The sequence below is a fragment of the Vanacampus margaritifer genome, chromosome 14 (assembly GCF_051991255.1).
Source record: "Vanacampus margaritifer isolate UIUO_Vmar chromosome 14, RoL_Vmar_1.0, whole genome shotgun sequence".
NCBI lineage: Eukaryota > Metazoa > Chordata > Actinopteri > Syngnathiformes > Syngnathidae > Vanacampus > Vanacampus margaritifer.
Genome location: NC_135445.1, coordinates 1,921,013 through 1,931,102, shown reverse-complemented (window position 1 = coordinate 1,931,102; position 10,090 = coordinate 1,921,013).

The following is a 10,090-nucleotide window of genomic DNA, read 5'->3' as shown; positions in this document are numbered from 1 at the left end:
CCGCCCAGTCTCAGAGGCGGTCCGGGTGCCGTACGTCAGTCCTGGGGGGCTGCAGACAGATCGCTCTGCGTCAAATATAAACGCTAGTTTGGCAGGATTGGCGATGAATCAAGTCTGCGTGGATTTGAGAGCGAAGGGCGCAATATCCTGGTCAATCTTTAACGTCAGGCTTTCCTAACCTCACCAAACAAAAATGGCACAAAAAGCATCAACGGTAGGTAATCCACCGCAAATTTGCGGTTCTTTTGGAAACGGCGTGAAATGCTGCACCGTCGAAGCCAAATAGGAAATTGGTATCAAGGAAGTACGTTGAAGTGAATCATCCCGTCTGAGTCGGGAAGGAGACACGTTTTTTTGTACACTCTCATTTTTCCCCAAATCGAATCATGGTCTTTTGCGATAGTGTCCCCTTGTTTTCCGCTCGGGTTCCAAAAAATACCCGCAGTAAATGAAATCTGCAAAGTAAGTTCGCTTTATGTTTTGCATTTATTATAAATGTTTTAAGGCTCTAAAAGCCCTCACCGCGCCGTTTATCCACTTTCCTCATCAAGGCATTTGCATTTGCTCCCATTTCTCTCATTTCAACATTCTCAGTGTTCAAACCGTCATAAATTTGATCAAATGGCTTCTGAAAAAAAAATTGAACCGTTCCTTTCATTGATCGTTATGAGGATCGTGAGGTTATTGTACAACAAAATGGCTACGATAAATAGCCAAGTGTTAAGTGCTTTAAGGGCCCTGTAAAAAAAGTGTTATATCATTGAAGTACCATTTAAAAAATTTTAAAAAAACGTCTTTGTTGAAATGGATCTTTTTTGGATTGCCACATCAAAAATGTGCGTTGACCAGTTTTTAATATAATATTTTCATCCAAACCGTTTTCATGAAGCTAGCGTGCAATTGTAGAAAGGAGTTTAGTAAGCTGGAATGAGACAAAAATCCCGCAAGCAACGGCGCCAAATGTCATATAAGCGTGAAGGTTATTCAGCCGGTGCGTTACTGCAATCTAAAATACCCGATTCATCCTTGTTTTTCTTTTCAGAATACGCGTTTATGTAGCTTTGCATATGAATATGCTCAAGGTTTGGACTTTTTCCATTCAGAACAATCATGTTAAGAAGTTAGACGACATCCAACGTCCACAGCCTTCATTTATTCCAACTCTGCCGTACGTTTTTGTTTGTATTTTTACACTTTGCGAATAACATCGGTTAACTTCATTTTTTTACACTCGTGGGTTTAAATCGCTGGAGCAATTTGATAGGTTTTAGGTGAACTAATGAATACACGCACGCACGCACACATACAAAATAAAAAATTTAAAAAATCAAAAAAAATAAAATAAATATATATATATATATATTTTTTTTAAATTGGTAAAATTACCGAATGAACAATGCTGAGCTCTCCAGGAGAATAATAATAATAATAATAATAAATCGCTGGAGCAATTTAATAGGTTTTAGGTGAACTAATGAATACACGCACGCACGCACGCACGCACGCACGCACATACAAAATGAAAAAAAATTTAAAAATCCCCAAAAAAAATTATTATTATTTTTTTTAAATCGGTAAAATTACCGAATGAACAATACTGAGCTCTCCAGGAGAAAAATAATAATAATAATAATAATAAATTGCTGGAGCAATTTAATAGGTTTTAGGTGAACTAATGAATATGCGCACGCACGCACATACAAAATGAAAAAAATTTAAAAATCAAAAAAAAAAACACTTTTTTTTTTTTTAAATCGGTAAAATTACCGAATGAACAATACTGAGCTCTCCAGGAGAAAAAAAAAAAATAATAATAATAAATTGCTGGAGCAATTTAATAGGTTTTAGGTGAACTAATGAATATGCGCACGCACGCACATACAAAATGAAAAAAATTTAAAAATCAAAAAAAAAAACACTTTTTTTTTTTTTAAATCGGTAAAATTACCGAATGAACAATACTGAGCTCTCCAGGAGAAAAATAATAATAATTATAATAATAAATCGCTGGAGCAATTTAATAGGTTTTAGGTGAACTAATGAATACACGCACGCACACATACTCACCCACATACAAAATAAAAAAAATTTAAAAATCAAAAAAAAATATATATATATATATATATTTTTTTTTAAATCGGTAAAATTACCGAATGAACAATACTGAGCTCTCCAGGAGAAAAATAATAATAATAATAATAATAAATCGCTGGAGCAAGTTAATAGGTTTTAGGTGAACTAATGAATACATGCACGCACGCACGCACGCACATACAAAATGAAAAAAAATTAAAAATCCCAGAAAAAAAGAAACTTTTTTTTTTTTTTTAAATCGGTAAAATTACCGAACGAACAATACTGAGCTCTCCAGGAGAAAAATAAATAAATAAATAAATAATAAATCGCTGGAGCAAGGAAAAGAGACGTCGACTAGAAATCTGTCATTATTGACGGATTATCTTGCTTGACGTTGTTGCAGCTTAATTTGATTGGGCCCCGCACTCGCGGGCCACTTCATTAGGCGCACCTTTGCAGCCATCCAGCGCGGCTGCTCGGTTGCCGTCGTCAACAGTCGCTCGGCACAATCTTTACGATCAAGGTTCAAGAGAAGCTGGAGTACTATCCAGTATTTAGTCTTTTCTTCCAGGCGTCCTTCAAGGCAAGAGCGCTCCAGCGTGAGCCCCCCCTCTGTGACCGCCCGCCGTAATAAACATCACGTTGAAATATTGCGCCTTCTCGCCGCATCAACAAAACGGAAAAATGACAGCAAGGTGGAATTTACAGTGCGCGCTCGTCCAACAAATCGACCCGACGCGCTCGTCTTCGATTACACACATTTGTTCAGTATACGGCCTTCTCGCCACACCTTTTAAATATGTCCATCATGTGCATGCGCTCAGGGTGGAGACATCGAAGTTATTGCCATAAATTAGTCAAGATGATAAAGTTGTGGCCAAAAATATTTGTATATTTTGTAGGAGTCGATCTGGTTAAGGTCAAATCAGATGGAGACATTTTTCTTGTCAGGGTTAAATGAAAGTGAATCCTTGATTTACGTTTAGCCTTGCAGAAAACTGAAAATGTTGCTGCATGCTTTGAATGGGGGGAAATGGTGCCATCTGCTGGACAAATATAAAAAGGAAGTCGTCCAACTTGAAATCTTAACACAGGATTGCATTAAGTTGTCGCGAGCAGCACACAAAGGTTTCATTTCAGTGGCCCGGCACCCTTGCAGAAAACGCACATTTTGCTGCATGCTTTGAATGGGGGGAATTCAGCGCCATCTGAAGGGACAAACATAAAAATGAAGTTGTCCAAATTGAAATCTGAACATAAAAGATTAATTAGTTGTCAGTATAGCAACACACATTTTTAAATTTCCCTAGTCAGGCTTTCTTGCGCGAAATCATCGATACTTTGCTTCATGCTTTGAAAGGAGGGGACAGTAGCACCATCTGGTGGAAACGTATGGAAATGTAGTCATGTGACGAGAATTATTTGCATGTAGGATTACAATTGTTTAGTATCAACACACATACAATAATCATTTGTCGTTTGGACAAGAACCGTTTTGCTTCATGCTTTGAATGTACGCATACATTTGATCGTGTTTGTGTATTTTAACCAAGAAAAGCACTTGTGAGTCCTCTCTGCAAAAAAGGACCATTTAATTCAAATAGGTCAAGTTGATGAAAGCTGACATTTTGCTGCATGCTTTGAATGGGGGAATTCAGCGCCATCTGAAGGACAAATATAAAAATGAAGTTGTCCAAATTGAAATCTGAGCCTAAAAGATGAATTAGTCAGTATAGCAACACACATTTTAAAATTTCCGTAGCCAGGCTTTCTTGCACGAAATCATCGATACTTTGCTTCATGCTTTGAAAGGAGGGGACAGTAGCACCATCTGGTGGAAACGTATGGAAATGTAGTCATGTGACGAGAATTATTTGCATGTAGGATTACAATTGTTTAGTATCGACACACATACAATAAGAATTTCAGTCGTTTGGACAAGAACAGTTTTGCTTCATGCTTTGAATGTACACATAAATTCGATCGTGTTTGTGTATTTTATTTTGTGAGTCCTCTCTGCAAAAAAGGACCATTTAATTCAAATATGTCAAGTTGATGAAAGCTGACATTTTGCTGCATTCTTTGAAGTTGCCTCATCTGGTGGACAAATCTTCAACGTAATGAGTCTCGTTAAATGTGGGAATGTTCAACGAGAACACGTGTGGCTTTTTGTGTAGCTTTGCCATATTAGGCTTTTTTTTTTTTTTTTTTTTTCCCAAGAACAGAAACGACAATTCCAACCTTTTCAATAAAGGAATCATCTGGCAAACGGCAAAATATGCGACACGGCGACATGTATGCGCGCTAAAGAATTAAATGCTAATTAAACCGCAAACAAAAGCCACACAAATGACGTTTTGGGAAAAAGCCCTCGTTTCCGATGGGCTGCGCGCCAGGCAGCCTGCTTTCCTGGGAACTCCACCAGCTCGTGAGAAGGAAAAATATTGGCAGGCAGCATACACGCGCACACACACATTCGCGCACACACACATTCACGCACACACACGAGGAGAAGCCGCGATGGCAGTGGACCAGCACTCGATGCCGCTGCCAGTGGGCGTCGTGGGAGCACTGGACATGCCGGGTCCAGCCTCGCCAGTTAAGACTGGCGAGGCTGGACCAAGTGAGAGACATGCCACACACCCTCCGTGCACACATTATACACACATGCACTGTGACATACGCTTTCCGCACACACAAAGGCGTCTGTCTGGTCCCGTGCCATGTGTCTCAGCTGTGCCACCGTCAACCCCCCCCCCACCCCCCCCACCCCCCCGCAAACACACACCCGGCTCCTTACGCACACACACACCCCTCAGGCCTGGACCTCCCGCATATGCCACCCCTCTCGTCCTCACCTCCCTCCTCCGTACCTCCCCGCACCGCCCCGCCGCTCGCCTTTGTGGGCTAATTAGCGGTGAAATTGGTGAATTGCAGGCTCGGACACACGCGCACGCACGCACGCGCACGCACGCACGCACACACACGCACGTGTGTACTGTGAGTGAATGGAAGGCCCGGCCGCAGCCGTGAAGACACTCGAGCAGAGCCAAGCGCCACTTCAGCCCTGAAAAGCCCCCCCCCCCCCCCCCCCCCTGAAATGGGACACGGTGAAAGAGACGGCGCGAGATGAATGATGGGAAGCGTTTTAAGATGGAGACGCTGGAATATGATTTTCGTGACAGTGACATCATATCACATATTCTTTATGTCTAAGATGTGTTTTTGGTCCTAAAGCTTTCTAAAAACACACATCAAGTCTCCCAAAATGCATAGGAGAAAAAGTTGTATAATATATTTTTGGGGATCTTGCAGACCTTGTAACCCCAGGAATTTCTGGCAAGTACTGGCTACGTCCCTCAGGTGACAACAATCTCCCCTATTCCTATTATGTCCTGGCTGTAGGTTTGGCCTTAATCTTGCAACAACAAAAAAATGATTTTATAATGTTAAGTTTTAGGAAAACTCTCAGTTGGAGCTAGAAACGCTAGGAATGTATCACAAATGCCGGCTGTGTCCAGCATTTGACAACAATCTCCCATATAGTTCAAATAGCTTGATCGAAATTTGGCAAGTGTCTCAGAACTGTGGGCAACTGTCAGAGAAACAGTCTTGTTGGACCTTGGACATGTCATAACTGCAGGAATTTGTGGCAGTTATTGGCTGTGTCCTGCATTTGACAACAATCTCCCATATACTTAAAATATCTTGATTGAAATTTGGCAAGTGTCTCAGAACTGTGGGAAACTGTCAGAGAAACAGTCTTGTTGGACCTTGGGCATGTCATAACTGCAGGAATTTGTGGCAGTTATTGGCTGTGTCCTGCATTTGACAACAATCTCCCGTATCCTTCAATCGTCTAGACTAAAGTTTGGCAAAAACCTGAAGTGGAGAAGAGAAAATGTCTTATAAATCAGTATAGGACATTTGAGAAGTCGTAGCTGCAGGAATTGGTGGCAGTTACTGGCTGTGTCCTGCATTTGACAACAATCTCCCATTAACTTCAAATATCTTGATTGAAATTTGGAAAGTGTCTCAGAACTGTGGGAAACTGTCAGAGAAATAGTCTTGTTGGACCTTGGACATGTCATAACTGCAGGAATTTGTGGCAGTTATTGGCCGTGTCCTGCATTTGACAACAATCTCCCGTATCCTTCAATCGTCTAGACTAAAGTTTGGCAAAAACCTGAAGCGGAGAAGGGAAAATGTCTTATAAATCAGTATTGGACATTTGAGAAGTCGTAGCTGCAGGAATTGGTGGCAGTTACTGGCTGTGTCCTGCATTTGACAACAATCTCCCATATACTTCAAATATCTTGATTGAAATTTGGCAAGTGTCTCAGAACTGTGGGAAACTGTCAGAGAAACAGTCTTGTTGGACCTTGGACATGTCATAACTGCAGAAATTTGTGGCAGTTATTGGCTGTGTCCTGCATTTGACAACAATCTCCCGTATCCTTCAATCGTCTAGACTAAAGTTTGGCAAAAACCTGAAGTGGAGAAGGGAAAATGTCTTATAAATCAGTATTGGACATTTGAGAAGTCGTAGCTGCAGGAATTGGTGGCAGTTACTGGCTGTGTCCTGCATTTGACAACAATCTCCCATTAACTTCAAATATCTTGATTGAAATTTGGAAAGTGTCTCAGAACTGTGGGAAACTGTCAGAGAAATAGTCTTGTTGGACCTTGGACATGTCATAACTGCAGGAATTTGTGGCAGTTATTGGCCGTGTCCTGCATTTGACAACAATCTCCCGTATCCTTCAATCGTCTAGACTAAAGTTTGGCAAAAACCTGAAGCGGAGAAGAGAAAATGTCTTATAAATCAGTATTGGACATTTGAGAAGTCGTAGCTGCAGGAATTGGTGGCAGTTACTGGCTGTGTCCTGCATTTGACAACAATCTCCCATATACTTCAAATATCTTGATTGAAATTTGGCAAGTGTCTCAGAACTGTGGGAAACTGTCAGAGAAACAGTCTTGTTGGACCTTGGACATGTCATAACTGCAGAAATTTGTGGCAGTTATTGGCTGTGTCCTGCATTTGACAACAATCTCCCGTATCCTTCAATCGTCTAGACTAAAGTTTGGCAAAAACCTGAAGTGGAGAAGGGAAAATGTCTTATAAATCAGTATTGGACATTTGAGAAGTCGTAGCTGCAGGAATTGGTGGCAGTTACTGGCTGTGTCCTGCATTTGACAACAATCTCCCATATACTAAAAATGTCTGGGCTAAATATATATATATATATATATATAAAAAGTGGGGAAATGTTTTATAATGAGGGTTTTTGGACCAATGAGACATCATAACTGGAGGAATTTCTGGTAAGTAATGGCTGTGCCCTTCTGTACACAGAACAAGAATCTACCATATCATTCATATGTCTGGGCTCAAGTTTGGCAATAACGGGAAATCGACAAAAACTGTATGGGAAAATTATTTCCGATTAATTTTTGGACCTCGGAGTAGTTTTGGGCAATTATTGCCCGTGACAACATTCTCTGGCATTCTTCAAACAGGATGTCTGGCTGCAGAAGACTTCCTCCGTTCTTTGTAAGGACGTGATGGACGAGGCTCGCTCCATCATCCCATCGTCCCCACCCACGCCCCATAAATTACCCCCACAAATTAACAGGCCTTATTAATACCACACAACGTGTTAGGGCTCTCATTTAAAATTAATAAGTGGTAATTATGGAGGGAGGAAGTCTGTTTGGGGGAGGCGGCTAAGGGAGAGCGAAGGGATGACTGAGTGCGCGCGAGCCTCCCTGGAGGACGACGTGTGCCACTTTTCACACTTTCCAGACAAAAGACAACTTGAAGCTCTTTCTTTGGTTTGGGTTGCGCGAGGAAGGTACGAATTAGGGCGGTCAAAATAAGTGCGTTCATTTGGAGTTAATATCAAGTTTCTTGAACAACACTCATTTTTTGGACCGCGTGATGAATGACCTCTACGGGGGGGGGAATTCCAGTCGCAACGCAGCAGACACGTCCATGTCAAAATTTAGCAGTAATAATAATGCATATATTTGTGGAGACTGGGGTGAAGTTGTGTTTTACAATTTAAAAAGTGCGAAGAATTTCACAAGTGACTTCATGTTAAAGGTTAGATAGCTTTCATATGAAAAGAAAAATGCAGTGAGCTGCCACCAATGTCTTACAAATGCAATGATGCCATCTAGTGGCAGAAAAATTTACCTCAACACAAATCAATATCACACCCATTTTTTTATTTTATTTTTTTACAGTATAGTGATTTGAACTGAATTTTATGAATTATTATGCAGTTACTGTAAAAATACTACTACAAAATGCAGCCATATTTCTATTAGTTAAACATTTCTTTCCACTTTTATGTTAACAGGAGTAGGAAAACGTAAGAAAAAAGATATTGTATTGTACATTTAGAACACATAAAATTTTCGATTAAATTGTGAGTGAACTATTGAAGTCATGCGATTAATTACAAATACACATTTTAATTACCTGACACCACTAGTGCGTATGTATGATATCGAAAGCCGGCCTAAATTTTTTTCTTATTTTCACGTGCTGTTATAAATGTATTATAGTTTCACGAGATGGCAGTTAACTTCTATTTCCACTTTTCAAATTCTCTGACTTGAAATGGGTTTGTTGGTGGTGGTGGTGGTGGTGGTGGGGGGGGGGGGGTGGCAAAGACCAAGTGCAAGAGCTTGGTTGTCATGGTAACAAACATAACAGGAGCCGAAGATAAGACAAAATAAGATGTCCTTGAGTTTTGTGCACCGGGGTCATTGACATTAAACACGTTAATTGTTGATTTTCTACTTTCTCCCCCGCGTTGATTGGAGAGGGGGGGGGGGGGCGTTTAGTTGCTGTGGTGACGGAAGACGAGTGTCAATTATGACGCTGAACGCCTCCGAAGTGACGCGAATGGGGCCGAGCGGCGAGACAACAAAGGCCCCGGCGGTGCGTAATGTGAAAAGTAGCAAACATCATTTGGAGACGTCACTCATGATGAGTCATTATGTTTGCCACAAAAGACCCCCGCCAGCCCCCAGAGACGCATCAGTCTCTTAATGCTTTGTCATCAGCGCAGGTTAATGGACCTCACAGCGGTCTGTTAAAAGTAACCCTGATCAATACCCGCTGTGTGTGCGTGCGTGTCTGTGTGTAAAAGTATGACCTTCCTTTTCTTTGAAAGACAAAAAAATGTGGACCACAAAGCCTTGAAGGAGAAACCTTGAGAAGAAATCACAGATGAGGGATCCCCCGCTCTCGGATGACCAAGATGCAACGGATACCAGGTGGGCAACGCTTCTCACAGGATTCCATGCTCTACAATCTTAATTTCTTTCTTCTTTTTTTTCTCCTCAATATTATTCATTCGGCAGCCTCCCCAAATCAAAATGTCATCGTTGCTCTCTCCTTTTTTTTCTCTATGTGTGTGCATGTCTGCGAGTTTGTGCTTTTTAATTCACCCGAAACCTGTTATTAATCCAAGACCCTTCACCTTAACCGGATACTTCAGAGTCCCGCCATAGTCGTGAAGTTGTCAGGAGACCAGAGGAAGGATCAAAGGAAAGAAAAATGAAACAAAGTGAAATCCAACACCAACCAGACACCACCTGCAGAGTTCCAAATCCAGAATCTTTCACCAACCCCCGATGCATCTAAATTCCAACAGATTAGGGAGACCTCAAGAGACCATAGGAAAGACTAAAGGAAGGAAGGAAGGAAGCAGAGTGAGAGCCACAAACACCTACCTCCACTGATTCAGCGACCAGTGAGAGAAGCAAATTCTTGAGTTTGAGTAGGTGCAAAGTTAGTTTCAATTGCATTCTGGTCTCGCCGGGTCGCCACCTAGCACCCTCTTCCAGTAGCAGGAAGGCGGGGTGGAGGAGAGAGAAGAAGTAGCCGTAAAACAGACCCAAATCCAGATCTCGTATGGTGAGTTAGGACGAAAGGAGAAGCTGTAGTAAAATAGGCCAAAATCCAGATGCTAGGGGGTGAGGCAGGACAAGGGAA